Here is a 15662-nt window from a genome sequence, read left to right as displayed (position 1 = left end):
TTTACATGGCAAGGATAGCAGTACACATTCACAGAAATGCCTTAGGGCTATGCTAACTTTTCGGTTCTTTGTCATAATATAGTCTGCAGGAATGTTGTCTATTAATTCCACACACTATGCCCACTCTGTTGACATCATGCCAATAGTACACATGCATGCTGAATAAGACACATGCATGCTGAAGGGTAGAGCCCAAGATGAGACTAGTGTTCTAGCCTCTCTCTCAGTTAATACCCTGGTCATGATCCTGGATCTCTGAGTGCAGGGAGGAGGGAGTAAAGTGCATGCATAGATGTATGGGGTAAAACAACGTGTCTTCCTGTATTTTGGGGGGAGGTATGTTTTACAGTTAAGTCTGGTTATTCATGAAGCTAAGCCTGGATCAGGTTACACATCAGTCAGAATCCCAACAGTAAAGATGTGGTATATTCAAAGTAGGGTAATTCAAAAAAGGTTTAATAAAGGGCATGGTTTAGGAAAACCAAAAGAGATACTGCAATACCATTGTCCTCTTACCTCTTATTAGGTTTCAGGAGAAAAGGGCATAGGATGATTACTAGAAACCAGAAAGAGAAACTTTGTGGTGAGGTACACTTTGTGTAGAACTGTGACCTTTAAGGCATGTAATTAGGATGCTAGATAGAGAGGGAGCAATAATAGTAAAATTATAGCCTTGCTCTCCACCTCCCCTTGATCTTCCCCAATGACTACCCATTGGCTCAATCTAATCAAGATCAGAGGGCAAAGAAGCCTATTAATGAACTTCACACAAGTCAGCCTTCCAAGACTGGAATATAGAAGAGAAATGTGAAAAGTAGATTTTCAAGGGCAACATGAAGATATTCAGCATAGGCTGAATTTCATAGTGTTTTACATTTCTTTGAGCTGGTTTATGTCCCCCAAGATAAAATTTCTTCCTAAATGCCGATGGAAAAAATATAGAGACTTTATTTGTGTGGAATAAAGTATATAAAAAGGGAGTGCTCTTGAATATACATTGCTAGGTAGAAGAAGCCAGTCTGAAAAGGCTACATACTACATGACCCAATTTATATGACATTATGGGAAACAAAATTTATAGGAATGGCAAACAGAACAGGAGTTGGGGAAAGAGGAAGACTGAGTAAGTGAAGCACATGGGAGTTGCGGAGGCAATAAAACTATTCAGTATGGTACTGTGACACTGGTTATATGATACTATGCATTTGTCAAAACCCATAGAAATTTACAGCACAAGGAGTAAAATGTAATGTATAAAACATAGGCAAACTCATTTAGGAGTACCTCGTATTCCAGGATGGACTATGACAAAAAGGATCTAATCCTATCAAAAGTGTATGAAATAATCTCACTAAAGAGGCTGAGGAGAAAACATGCTCACTCTGTAACTTTGCAAAAGCATAGAAATCACAAGAAAAAAGGCAGAAGGAGTATATATAAGCACTGTAATCTGGCTAACAAAGTTGTTTCCATGGGGGTATGGGTTAGCAATGCTGAAACCACTATACAGGAATCGGAAAAGTTAGTAAATAGATGGCAGAAGGTAAGGTCATGTTTCTCACTTTGGATTAGATTATCTTCAGCAAGGAAAGAAGGTTTGAAGCAACAATAAGCACACCTAGCACAAAAAAACTTGGTTTATGAGAGTATTCTCCAGTAAAAGGAACCAGGGCTCCTTGGAGCTCCAGGACTGGGGCAAGAAATACGTTAAGATGAGTTGGAACTTCTTGTAGTGCCAAAATTAAGGAAGTATTCAATAAAAAACATCATGTTAGAGATATGTCAAATGGACATGAAAGGCAATCGGAAGAGGTCGCAGTCTCTAAAGATGAAATAATTTGGGCAACATATTAAAATAGGATTGGATTATAACTTAAAATGTACTATAAATACCCATGAGTCTATACTCATATTAATAAATTACTAAATAAATACATGGAGGAAAATAGATAAATCTTCCATCTAGAAAAATCCCAAATAATTCATGTGGCTAATTCATGCTCAAAGAGGAGAAGCATAACAAGTTCTTAAGAGTGCACTGCACATAGTGATTTTCTCTCCACACGCTTTGAAACTTAAGTGTTCAAGATCACAAAGGGCAACAGTGATAAGTTATGCAGAGAGCATGCAGCCTTTTTATGATGTGATGAAAATAGCACTTTAGCTCTGTGGTCTTCCTACCAAAAATGTATAACCCTAGTTTAAACATGAGAAAATAACAGACACATCGCAATTGAGACATTCTGCAAAATAGTTGGACCACACTGTCAAGGACTATTAAAAAGAAAAAAAAAAAAAGTATGAGAAACTGTCTCAGCCAAGAGGAACCTAAAGAGATGATAATTAAGTGTAATGTGGGATCCTGGAACTAAAAAAGAACATTAGGTAAAAACTAAGAAAATTTGAATAAAGTATGGACTTTAATTAATAGTAATATATCAATATTGGCTCATTAACTGTGACAAGTGTGCCATACTAATCTAAGATCTTAATAATAAGGGAAATCTGGCACAGGGTATGTGGAACTCTGTACAGTCTTCACAACTTTTCTATAAATTTAAAACTTTTCTAAAATCAAAAGTTTATTTAAAAGAAAAGGCATTATTCATGAATCTTAGTCATAAAATATCCTTTTTGTTAAAACTTTACAATCTGTCATCCTATGTCAGCATTAAAACTAATGGTATTAAAACTTTGGAACGTATTTGTCATGCTGCACCACACATATACTGGCTTAAAGCCATCTTGAAATAATCCTTCCAGAGCATCACTACCCATCTTTTGAAGCTTTCAGGACATAAATCCTATGTTATTAACTGCTTGGCTCTGATCATAAATTGTTTTAAACAAACAAACAAAAAAAAAAGACAAAGTCTGTATTTAAAACTTACAAGCAATTGTTGTCACCCTAGTAACTCCTGGATAGTTTGCCACCCCCAGAAGGCTAATAAGGTAGTAAGCAGAATACCAGAGTCTTCTTTCTCTTTATTCTATTTAGACTGAAGGTGATGGCTTTATCACTGAGGCTCTGACCATTTATAACTCTATCACAATCATCAGGGGCACCTATATCATATCAGTATAGCTCTGCAGTGATGGGTCTACTAAGAGTTTTGTGGTAAGTCTTTATTCACTTATTAGACAAATATTTCTTCAGGGTCTGTATTAATTATAGCTTGCTGGGCTGTGAAGAAAAGAAAGATATCATCCCTGCTTTCACAGAGCTCACTTCCAGTTGAGAAGACATATATGCATAACTGGATTATTAAGTCTAAATTCAGTAGATGTAAAAAACTGGTTTCAAGGAATGCCTTTATTCAAACATGTTCTATTTACATGTCCCTTTTGGTGATCAGAAATTCTTAAATCAAAATTCACATTTGTGCAGCAAAAAATATAACCTTACCCAAAGAGAGGTCGTGCCTTTGCCTCATCTGAGAGGTGTAGGAAGAATATCTGGGTATACATGGGGACCCTGGCCACCAGGTCACCTAACAATGTGACTTATGATGAGGGCTTTGGGCCACACAGAAGGGATGGAGATTATAGTCAGCCACCTGGACAGTCAACCATGGAGCCCCAGGTAAAATTCTCAACAAGGCTCAGGTGAGCTTTCCTGGTTGGCAGTACTCCACAGGTACTGACACACATCGATGCTAAGTAAGTAACAATGTCACAACTCCAAGGGGTGAGGACAGCAGAATCTCTACTTCTGGTACTTTTCCTCTTCCTGATACACTTGTTCTCTTGGCTGGTTCTAATCTGTATTCTTTACCTTGGAAAAACTGTAACCCTGACTATAACATCTTTCAGTGAGTTATGAGTCCTTCTAACAAATTTTGAAACAGAGAATGGTTTGGATAAACCCTCAGATTTAAAACTGGTGACAGAAGTGTGAGGTCTTATTTGCACTGTGCCTCCTAAATTCACAGTGGGCTAACTTCATGGTATGCGATACAAAACACTTGGCCTACCATCCTACCACTGGGACAGGCCTGACTTTGGCTAGGGACCTATCCTGCAGGCAGAGGGTGTTTTCTTACTCCTTGTCTTCATGGTGCTTCTGGCTCATTTCATTTGTAAGAGTAAAAATAGGAAAGAAAACAAATGTTTTATGTGATACTATCATAATCTACTCTTGTGTGGCAGGAATCCTGTATGACAGGCATTTTGAGACGCACAAGTGTAGGCTGGGTGACCCCAGGAGGATCTGTCCCCTAACAGTACATCACATCATCTCGTACTGACTGGATCCCCTTATTCTATCAGTGTACTGCCTGGATAAGGGTGCCTTCAAGACAGCTCTTGAGCTTGGTTCTTTTCTACAGTGTCTCCACAGCCATAGTCGCCTCATGCATACTTGCCACCACCGAACAAAGGGAAATTCACATTGTAACACTGATGCCCTGTCAGCTCCTCTTGCCATAGGAGGCTGCTCCAGGCAACATCCTGCCTTCAGAGTGCTCCAGGAAAGCAGTTGGCATTGGTCTTTTGTTCATCGATGGCCCTAATCTTGAGAAACCATGTGACATCCTTGCACAAGAACTCTTTCACTGTGCTCCACTCTGTTACTTTCAGGGTGAGCTTACAAGTGAAGCTCAGCAAACATTTAGGCAATGAATAAAATATCAGTCTTCCATGCTTGCAGGTACATTCAGACTCATGATACTCCTTGGTATTAATCAGGGTTCTCCAGAGAAGTATAACCAACAGATGATGAATATATAAATACATACATATTTATGTATGTATAGATGGATTTTAAGTAATTGCCACATGTGATTATGGAGACTGGTAAATCCAAAATCTGCAGGGTGGGCTGGCAGACTGGAGACCAAGGAACACTGTTGCTGTAGTTCTAGTCTAAAAGTCAACAGGCTAGAGACTCAGGAGAGCCAATGCTGCAGTTCACACTTGAAAATTGTTTGATGGCAGAATTCCCTCTTGCTTGAGGAAGGTCAGTCTATTCTTCTACTTATGCCTTCAACTGATTTGATGAGGCCCACCCACAGTATAGAGGACCATCTGCATTACTTAAAATCCACCCATCTAAATGTTAATCTCATCCAAAAACAATCTCACAAAAACATTGAGAATAATGTTTGATCACATATCTGGGCACAGTGGTCAGTCCAGTTGACACATAAACTCAACCATCACACTTTCTTATTCAGCTTAAAGATAGAAAGACAGCCCCTTTTCCTCTCTGCCAAATAAGAAATAAAAATCCAAAGCACTTTCTCTGGGTCTATGTCACACTATCTCTCACTGGCTTTCCTGTTTCAACCAATTCCTCTGAATGTGTAAAATTCTCTTTATATAGGTTGGTTAAAGGTTAGCAGGAATGATAGTGAGGATTACAGAAAAGTTTGGAAAGCATGGTAAGTTTGGAAACAGATTTCTGGCATCTTGAGAATGCAGGTGTACCTATTTTCTTCAACTTTAGGAACTTAGCCGGTATCCCTGCATAACAAAAAGTCCTATTGAACATGCTGTGATATAATTAAGCAGGAAATTGCAAAACAGTATGTTATGCTATGATAAAGGAGGAAAAGAATGCACTGAGTATTTAGAAAGGTTTCTAAGCAAGACTGGGGGACTTGGGAAAGTATGAAGAAAAACCAATAATTAAAAAGCTGAAAACTGAGGTATGCATATGGAAAAAACACTGGAAAATAAGAGAAGACAGTGTTCAGATTTAAAGGGTCATCTGTATGACAATACCCAGAGGTGAGACATAGTGTGCGACTTTGGCAGAACTATAAGGTGTTCAGTTCAGGTGGAACAAAAAGTTTGAAGAGTCTGATCAAGAAGCAAGAGATGACATTGGAAAGGTAAACAATGCTCAAAATATAAACATCCAAGCAAGCCACTCTAAAAAATTTGGATTTTATTCTAAGGTTGGTAAGGAGACACTGAATGATCTTAAGTAGTAAAGAGGAGATTTACTCTATATACTGCAATGGCTGTAGTCTGAGAATGGATTAAAAAGGGAAATGTGTCATTATGCCACTAAGTTAATTTCTAGGAATACAAAAATAAGTAAAGTTACAGTTCCCATTCCCCCCAAAGTTCACAATCCAGTGATGAACGTTAGATATTACCATTGAGAGAACCAAGAAACATTACAGTCATATCTGAGCTTTGTTTTTATAATATAAATGACTCAAAAGTATGTCTGGAGATCCATTCTCCAAAAACAAACACAAATTCAGCCATACTTATACATGCATCTTTGTACACATTTTACACATTAGTATTTGGTAATTTTTTGTTCACTGAACAGAAATATAAAGAAATCTAAAGAAACCTAAAAGGACAATGTTTGCTTGAAAAAAACATAATGCACTCTAGGTATATCAAACAGAAGGAAGTTAATATAAGGAATGAGTTATGTTGGAAGGGTTGGAAGAAAAAGGAGAAGGAGAGGTAAAATCAGAGCCTGTTAACCCTTCCAGGCCAGAACCCACTAGTCTGTACCTGCTACTCCACTTTAGAGACACTGTCGCAGTCAGTTCCAGATCTGTCAAATATGTGCCACCTGGAACTGGGTAGGAACTACTGAAAAAATGTTTTTTTCTGTCCAAGCTACTGGCATCCAGAATCACTCCACCACTTCTGCTGCTACAGAAACTCCCAGAAGATTCCAGGGACTGTCAACTGCAATGTCATTGAAGCCTGAAACAGGAAGTTTCCCCAATTTCTAGCCTTCTGATTTTTTAACAATATCCCCTATTGCTAGAACATAGCATCAAGCCAGCTGGCAAGGGACTCAGGAAAATGTATATTCAAAATCTGAGCCACGCTAGCGCAGACAGAGAAAAGTATGACAGGAATGCTGTTGTGAAACTACAGATAAATAATTTTCTCATATGGTATTACCTTCTAATGCCATGATTTTTGGTCATTTCTACCAAAGTTTTAATGATAGAAGTCCTTGGAGACCTACTTCTTCATGAATATCTTCTCTCACGGAAAAAAAAAAAAAAAAAAAAAAAAAAGCATGAGATCCAGTTGTCCTGTATCAGGTAAATAAGATGAAGTAACCTAATCTTATTTTTAAAAAAGTCAGGTGATAATGGCTAAGGTATCTGTGTTGTAATTCCATCTGTTGTCAGTGGTTATTTTATAGTCATCAAGCTAACACACAGAACTTACAGGATTCACTTGCATGAAAGCCAAGTAGACTTGAAGTTCTGATCTGTGAATTCACAGATCAGAACTTACTATAATATTGATTAAAGTGAAAGAAGAGTAGCGTGTGCCAGTTCACTGGACAAAGAACCTCTCAAACTAAATTTCTATGGGAGTAAGGAAAGATCACTGATCAATGGGCCATGGTTTGTCTGAACTACTTCAGGTTTTAAGAACCCCTTAATTTTTATAGACCTCACCTTAAGATGACCTGACAACATTTAAATTGTATCACGAAGTGCAGCATTGATCATTGCTAGCCCAGCATACCAATTAGAACCAATAATCTGATGATCAGAGATGATTGTGTTAGACAAAAGTTAAGTTTAATTTTAAGCAGGTTGTCAATAGAAACTATATTCTTGTCCTATCTTACCTCAGGCATCCTTTCAATCAATCAGGCACTGTGCTAAGTACTAGTGATAAAGAGATAAAGAGGACTCTGCCTTTAAAGAGTTCATTGTTTAGTTGTGGAGAAAGACAAGTATCAAAAAAAAAAAAATACAATTACAAATAAGGATGGTATGTACTATTGAAGACACAATAAAATTGTTGGGGAATTGTCAATAAGATTTGTTAGTTTTTCTATTAATCATCATGCCATTCCTTGTTCCACACTAGCAGTCATTCCTGTTGAATTCTGAATACTAGCAAGGACTACCTCTATTAATAAAAAACTAAGTAAAAATTTATAAATTAAACTGAACATTTTCTGTAGGCTGCCTACATTGCTCCTTCCTTTTGTAACAAATGACTTGCTGGTAGGAGGTATAAATCTCGTCCAAGATGACTTAAGTTAGGCTTACTCCAGTTAGACTAAGTTAGGCTAAAGCAAAGACATAGAAATCCCAAGATATACATTTGTTAGTGAGGTATCAGCCCCTTAACCAATTGAGGATGATTTTCTTCCTGAGCAACTGAACTACAACAGAACCACTGGAAATACATCTTTAGAGTTAACTGGCACTGATTTCTTAGCTATACGTCCCCCAAAACACAACAGGCCCTCAAAGATTGATTTTTCTCTCATTGCTAAAAATACTCAAAAGTCATTAAATAAAAACTACACCAAGCCTTCACTAGGATATATAAAATCAAGCCTTCATTTTCTAATTTCTTAGAAAATGATAACCTAAATAGGTGCTCTCTCCACCCAAATCTGCCAAACACTTTTATTATATTACTATATTACATTTGTGTGTATTAAATTACATATTATATTATACTTCTATGAAACCACCATCCTTCTCACAGTTTATGCTTTATTTCTATATATACACATACACACAAACACACTGTGAATATATCTTGCACTGCCCACCCCATGATGGGTATCTATTGTTTGCTAGAAAAATAAATGTGACTTACTAATTGAAATGGCCCAGAATCCATTTATTCATTTATTCCTTAAAAACAAAACAAACACTGAATGAATATCTTGTGGTGTCCTCAGTCCCATGCTTAGCCAGATATATACTCCCTTGTGTAAATACAACGCCTGCCTTGAGGAGCTCCCAGTGTAATGGGGGGATAGACAAGGAGACGGGCAATGTGATTAGTGTGAATAGTGCCAAGATCAAAGTTAGGCACAAGGTACTAAGGAAGCACTTCAATTTTTATTTCTACTATGGATCAAGAGCTTTTACTCTTCACAGTTTAAGTAATGCAGCCATTACTTCATCCATAACTGTTCCAAAGTAAACTTGATTTTCGAGAGGATAAATGCAACTACCTAAGCATAATATAACAAATAGCTTTTCATTGGTATTCTTCCTCATGGCAATTGAGAGAAGAGAACAACCTGACCTTTCTCACAAAATCTAAAACATCTGCTATAATCCTCTGGAAAAATAAAGAGCAAAGGAACAGAAAATAGTGTGGACGGTATAATCACATATAAATAAATTGTTTACACATGATCTCAGAGTAGGCTTGTTCAAATAGTTCAAAATTGTCTCTAAAGGATTATCTAGCCACAAAGTTGGCAAAACAAGAATGGTATAAATCAAACACTTTTGTGAGAGTTTTTAATACTGTGTTTCAGTGAGCTTGCAATTAGCAAGGCTCAAAAACTAAAAGTATATTACATTTTTTTTTAAAACTATAACTCTTCTTAGGTCTTAATTCAGTAAAATAACTTTAATAAAATTTTCTGTCTTGGCTTTTTACAGATACTGTAACTTAAAGTTGAAATTTCTTAATTTTTATCTTTATTCCTAATTATGACTCTAAGAAGTGCATTTTTAAAATAATACTCTTCTGTTTTACAGGGACATATTAATGCAGCACAAAGATCCAGATGAAATTTAAAACATTCTAGGAAAACTCAGGATGTAAAAGGCAGGCATTTGGCATCCATTTCTGGTTTTATTGGGCAGCAGAAAGAAACATGAAAAAAAATTTAATCTATTGGTGTGTGTCAAAAGGACCCAGAAGTGCATCAGTCATATGCTTAATCGCATAGGTAGCCACTTACATACTCAAATTTAGATTCAGAGAAAAATATTTTTCTTCCTGAAATATCTCTCCCCATTAAACATGTTGTTTTGCCCTTGCTTTGAATTTGCTTATCAGTTTTTCAACGTAAAAGCAGAATCCTAAAGAAACAACACTCAAGGTTGGAAACATAAGAAGTGCATACATCTTCAGTACATGGAAAAGTTTTAGAGTGACAAGCTCTAGATATGGGGGTGGGGCAGCATGAGGCACTTGACAGACTTGGGGTAGGAAGGGAAATACCCTCTGGAGTAGAAGTAACATCATCTACTTCGTGATTTATCTTAAGACTGGCTCCAGCAGGAAGGGTACCTAGCTGCCAAAGAAGGATTCTGGTAAGAGTTGTAATGCGAGTGAGCTCTAGATCCAGATTTCTGCATTCACATCCCAGTTCTGACACTTCCAAGCTGTGTTACCCACGACTAGTTCCTTGACCTTTCTGTGTCTCATTTTCCTCATCTATGGAATGGGAAATTACAGTATTCACTTCATAGTTTAGGTAAAGACGAAAGGCTTTCACACAAGTAGAGTACTTAGAAGAGTACCTGGCACACAATTAAGTATTCAATAAATATTAGTCATACCAGTATTACCAGCATCTTAGAACCCTAGCTGAACAATCTTGGAGGTGAGGTTAGCTCAGGTTAGAGGTAACGGGCTTTCACTTCATCACTTCGGAGACTTAAACACTGAGGTTTAGAAGTAGTAAATCGTACAGTCAGTAAGTGGAAGCAGGCAAGACTGGGGTAAGACTGGTCTTCTGTCTAATAGGAACTACAGATCCAACAAAACACAAAGGCCTTCCAGATATACTGGTAGGGAAGAGAAGAACTCTAGTACACTAAAGCAGTAATTTACTAAACAAGTATATCCGATTTAAACAGCTGTGTGTGTCAAAAGAACCCTGATCCTAACTTAAGGAAAGTGTGAAAACAGATAAATATCTGGAGCTGCAGAAACTGTTCATGTTCATAGATTCTGTATTAAAGACAAAGGGAAAGAGGTCTGATGAAGCAGATATAATAGTCTAATACAACCGTCTAAAATATATATACAATTTGCAGACATTATGATGAGCCCTCTGGCACCACAGAGAAAGGCACTATAATATTCCTTAAATAGGAAGGAAGGAAGGAAGGAAGGAAGGAAGGAAGGAAGGAAGGAAGGAAGGAAGGAAGGAACCAATGAACGAAACTGAAGGTTAGGTAAATTTTTCTAGACCACAGCATATTCTGTCTCTTCTCAAATCATTAGAGACCTTTAGTCTACAGGCAAATACACACAGCCCCATTTGGTCTGTAAGACACACATCTCTGTTTGGAGCACTCTGGCCAAGTATCAACAATGTAAAAATATTCCAAATACTTCAAATTATAACTAAACGGCATTAGTCTCTTTTTTCATACTGAGACTTAACTTGAAAATATAGCCCAATTTTTGCTTCTATCATCTTCGCTCTCCCCATGCAGTCATATCATTTGCACGATTATAGATGCAGTTAAGTTGTGTCAGCAATTTCCTTTATGCAGTCAGCTTCGCAAATGTTTATAAAACTAGTTTTTGTGGGGGAAAAGTATGTTTTAAGCTGAAACACAGCAAGTAAAAATCCCGTCACTTGAGAGCAATTTCTTTTATCTACCTTGCAAAAATGTGATGTGAATATATAAAAAGGTACTAGCTAATTAAAGGTATATGACAAGGTAGTATAGAAAATGTGAATAGAAGGATGGGTGAAACAGAAATGGACTCCAGAGAAAAATTTCTTTGAGATGTAGGATTTAATGATGTATGTTTTTTAAAATAATAATGTACACATACTATTTGGGAACACTGAATTTAATGGCATATGCACAAAAATGGTAAACATAACATTCCGGGTTCACAGAGACAAAGCAGCCTGTAGCATAATTTCCTTTAATAAGCAGACAAATAATTGAGGCCAATAAAGCACTGTTAAAAATCTGACCACATGGCCTGTCTATTCACAAGCTTTCACCACATGCAGAGAGAAAGATCCAAACAATATCTCTCTACTACACACATTTCTTATCACTGTATATATTACCACTCCATATATGTGTTCAGAAAAGTTAATATAAATGCAATTGTATATTCTCAACTAGTTTAAGCACAATCTGAGCAAATCAATGAGAATTCATTTTTCAAGTTTGACTGTGTTTAGGCGTAGGAAAGAGAAAACATTATCACTGCAAATTTATGAGAATTCTGGACTTGAGAGTACAGACAGTTCAAAAATGTTAGGACCATGGTCTGAGATTCTAATAGAAAGATATTTCAAAAAAGATTGAGATTCAAAAATAAGATTTCCACCAAGTAAGAGCATGTTATCTCAGTTACGAAGGAAAGGTGAAGGCGCCTTAATAAACACTAAATCTTCACAAGTTGTTCTTCTTCCATATGATCAGATATTTTTAAAATATACAAAGGAAGTAAGGCATAAGCAAGACAGGAATGCAGGCCTGCTACTTAAGATTATGTGGTAGGCAGAATAATGGTCTCAGAAGATGTTCACATCCTAATACCTGCAACCTGTGATAATGTCAGTCTTACGTAGGCAAAAGGAATTTTTCAGATGTGATTAAATGGAGAAGAAGGTATTATTCTGGATTATCAAGATGAACCCAATCTAACCACATGAACTGTTATAGGTGGAGAACTTTTCCTTGCTGCGGTCACAGTCATATGTAACTACAGAAAAAGGTCAAGGAGATGATGTGAACAGCACTCAGTCTACCATTGTTGACTATGAACATGGAGTACGGAAGCCAAAGGAGCCTCCAGAAGCTGGGAAAGACAAGAATTCTCCACAGAACCTCCAAAAAGAAGTACCAGCCTGCTTACACCTTGATCTAAGTCCAGTGCAGCCAGTGTTGAAATTCTAAACTACAGATCTGTAAGATAATAAACTTGTGTTACTGTAAGCCACAAAGTTTGTGGTAATTTGTTACAACAGCAATAAAAAACTAATACAGACTATAACTAAATGAGCTTAGGTGTAAGACAAATTCCAAGGAGAAAAAAAAAAAAAAGACAATTTAAGATGTGTTCTGAGTATAAAAAAAATAATAAAGGGAAACAGTGATGCCAAAATAAAGAAATGAGAAGAAAAAAGTGAAAGAGGAAGGAAGGAAGAAGACGGAAGAAGAGGAGGAGAAATGACAGAGTAAGCAGAATTAACTGAGGAAATATAGACTAAAAAATGCTGGATATAATGCAACATACTAAACAAATATCAGGCAATACATCCATACATTGGGAAGTCTTAGAATTAAGTTTTATTTACCTAAATAAGAACAATCCTGAACATAATACTAGACGTAATTTTTTTGTCAAAGAAATGTTCATCTTGTATTATGTTTCTGACTCCTCCAACAGACAAAGTAATCTCAGAGTAGAAATCTGTTTCAAAAACCATGGCCAAAGGGACTTTAGTCAAGAATCTAAATGAGTCTATAATTTCTAGCCTGGCTGATGTCTTGGCAGGATATTTAGGGGATAACCCTTAAAGATTTGAAGAATGAATGGGAAGAAGCTAGATGACTAGATATGGACAAAATTAGTTCAGATTGTTTAAAAAAAAGTGAAGATGATTTACACACTATAAACTGATGAAGTTAAGGTTGATACTAGAAATGATTCTTGAGATGATCATTAAAAGTATCTTTGAGGGTTAAAAATGTAACAATTATAAGCTGACTAGATTCAGTAAGAATAGACTTCTTGATTTATTTTGTTCTATTTTATTTTTGACGTTGCCATTCTTAAAGGTCAGAGAAATTCTTAAGACATAGTGTTTCTGTATTTCAATAGAGATCTGATAAAGTTGCACAAAATATTCCTGTGGGCAAGGTGGAGTAATAGGGCTAAATTATAGAACATTTATGTGGACTTCTTCAGTGGCCATTGCAAAGACTAGGAATTAATGGGCACATGCCTTTTTGGAAAAAGATATTTAAAATGATGCTCTCCAGATAATCTCCACTGACCTTGTCCTCTTTAGTTCAACATTTTAATAGAGGAAGACATTGATGCCAAGTTGATGAGATAAATCTGGAAGGGATATCAAATCTAGCCAAATGTCAAACCTAATATATGAATTCTAACAACACCTATTTATATAAAGGTAAGTCATAGGGTAAATGAAGTTATTTTTGTTAACAATTACAGTTCTGTCAGTGCTTGGTTATATTCTCCTGGGAAAGTTACCTGATCTTTCTTTATTCAGCTCCCCTTATCTATAAAATAGAAATTACAAGAACTTCTAAACAGCCAAGACATGGAAACAGCCTAAATGTCCATCAACGGATGACTGGATAAAGAAGATGTGGTATATTTATACAATGGAATACTACTCAGCCATAAAAACCGACAACATAATGCCATTTGTAGCAACATGGATGCTCCTGCAGAATGTCATTCTAAGTGAAGTAAGCCAGAAAGAGAAAGAAAAATACCATATGAGATTGCTCATATGTGGAATCAAAACAAACAAACAAACAAACAAAGCATAAATACAAAACAGAAATAGACTCATAGACACAGAATACAAACTTGTGGTTGCCAAGGGGGTGGAGGGTGGGACGGGATAGACGGGATTTTAAAATTGTAGAATAGATAAACAAGATTATATTGTAAAGCACAGGGAAATATACACAAGATCTTACGGTAGCTCACAGAGAAAAAAATGTGACAATGAATACATATATGGTCATGTATAACTGAAAAATTGTGCTCTACACTGGAATTTGACACAACATTGTAAAATGACTATAAATCAATAAAAAATTTTTTAAAAAAGAATGATCAAAATAAATAAAAGTAATAAGTGAAAATTTAAAAATAAAAACCACATACTTTATATTCCAAAAAAAGAACTTCTACTATATGAATTTCTTTTTAAATAAAAAAAATCTATGAAAAAAATAAATTTAAGCACTAAACGTATTTTTTATTATTAAATGTAAAATAACCTACTTAAAAACTATAGGAGCTTAGAATGTGGAATATATTGGAAGTCATGCAAGATGAAAAAATGCAAAGATTTTCTATAACTGTAACTTTGGTAAAATTCAACAATGGGCTGTGTCTGCCAAACAGATAATATAATCTCAAGCTTTGGTGATGGACAAAAAAATGTTTGGGTCAAAGGAGGGAATGGTCCCACTCTAGGCTGGTTAGACTACTCTTGGAGTACTGAATTCAGTGTTAGACACTGGATTTTGAGAAGCCAAACAAATTACGGTCAAACATTTAGATGCAGGTGACCAGAGTAATGAGGAGAGAGAAAACATTGATATTTTGAGGAAAACTTAAGCAAGGAGGTTATTTAATTTAAGGAAGAGACAAAACAGCCAACTTCATGTAGCTGGATAGCTGTTAAGTAGGAGATACTTGTTTTGGGAGACTCTATGAACACAATGAGAATCAAGGGTTAGAAGTACTAGGTGATCAGATTTCAGGGCAATATAATAACAACAACAACGACAACAAGTGCTTATATAATGCCTATTAAGGGCTAGATACTTTATAGGAAAGAGAAAATTTACTTTTTTTAATGGAATAAAATCCACTCTATATCACAATATGGGTCCATTCAACCTTTTCATAAATCTAAGATACTTTTTATCTTGAAACAATTTGCTATTTCATCACCTTGTTTCATCAATTATCATTGATTTTTGATAGCAACAGTGCTAAGAAAGATTTAAATAAGAGGAAAATTGTAGAATCATATAGGAGGAGGATGCAGCAGTAAAACAAATCATCACTACTGCATCATCCTTCAGTTTTCAGATTGAGTTGACCAAAGTGTTACATCATTATCCTGTAGGAAAAAAAAGACTTAGAGACATAATTTTTTTTTTAGTCTGCTTTTAGCTTTAATTGAGTTCAGTTCAGAATGAAGAAATTTTATTTTCTGCTCATACTGGCAAGAGAAGGATATTGACAGA

General features: G+C 36.0%; 1 protein-coding gene across 1 annotated transcript in view; it reads right to left on the bottom strand.

The window, feature by feature from the left end:
* Window positions 1-15662, bottom strand: part of LOC102513647 (UPF0462 protein C4orf33 homolog) — a 577478-nt gene that overhangs the window by 270645 nt on the left and 291171 nt on the right. The gene's annotated exons all lie outside the window — the stretch shown is intronic.

This window comes from Camelus ferus, chromosome 2 (assembly GCF_009834535.1).
Source record: "Camelus ferus isolate YT-003-E chromosome 2, BCGSAC_Cfer_1.0, whole genome shotgun sequence".
In the NCBI taxonomy this organism is placed as follows: domain Eukaryota; kingdom Metazoa; phylum Chordata; class Mammalia; order Artiodactyla; family Camelidae; genus Camelus; species Camelus ferus.
The sequence above is the reverse complement of the archived record's forward strand: the minus strand, read 5'-3'. Positions and strand labels throughout refer to the sequence as shown.